This window comes from Saprolegnia diclina (genome assembly GCF_000281045.1).
Source record: "Saprolegnia diclina VS20 unplaced genomic scaffold supercont1.39, whole genome shotgun sequence".
NCBI classification, from domain to species: domain Eukaryota; phylum Oomycota; class Saprolegniomycetes; order Saprolegniales; family Saprolegniaceae; genus Saprolegnia; species Saprolegnia diclina.
The window spans coordinates 589,146-589,803 of NW_008246106.1; positions in this window are offsets into that span (position 1 = coordinate 589,146).

A 658-nucleotide genomic window follows, 5' to 3' on the forward strand; every position below is an offset into this window, starting at 1 on the left:
TATGTGCCAAGTCTTGGTCATTACGTTTTCGAACGCAAAGTGGTCGATCGCGCACCCCGGTTGGTGATGCTGCGCCAGATGTAGGGATAATGTGGCTATTAACACGCAAGCTGTCGTGGCAGCGTGTTCGCGATTGCGATTTAATGGCAACCTTCGGTCAAAATGCAGAATGGTTTTTCGTTGTAGTGGGTTTGAGTTTGCTTTGTATAGCACGGAGCACAAGCTGCACCATCGTGTGTAGCCTAGAGAGCTCGAAACGCTTGTCCAAAGTGATGTCGAATCGCATTATCTGCGCCATCATGGGGATCTTTTACTTGGCACATGCCATGCTCAAGGAAGGAGACCTTATAAGACACAACCACATTCTATGTAAAGAAGTCCTGCGACGCTCTCACACTAGAAGACTTTCGCAGGTTGATGTTGGTAGTGTTTCCAGTCCCAATGCGCACTCTCAATGTGAATATTGCCCGAGACTTGCGGTCAATGGCGCGAATTCTACCCAAAAGCCGACCCACCAAGTCGGAGAGCGTGTTCGGGTACAAGATACTAGTACCTAAAAGACGACGCAGCTGCCGGCGATGGGAGCTGTCGAGGCCCGCCAGACTCGTTGGCGTGAGGGCCCATGTGCCACAGTTGTACAAAAGTACGGGGAGCACGT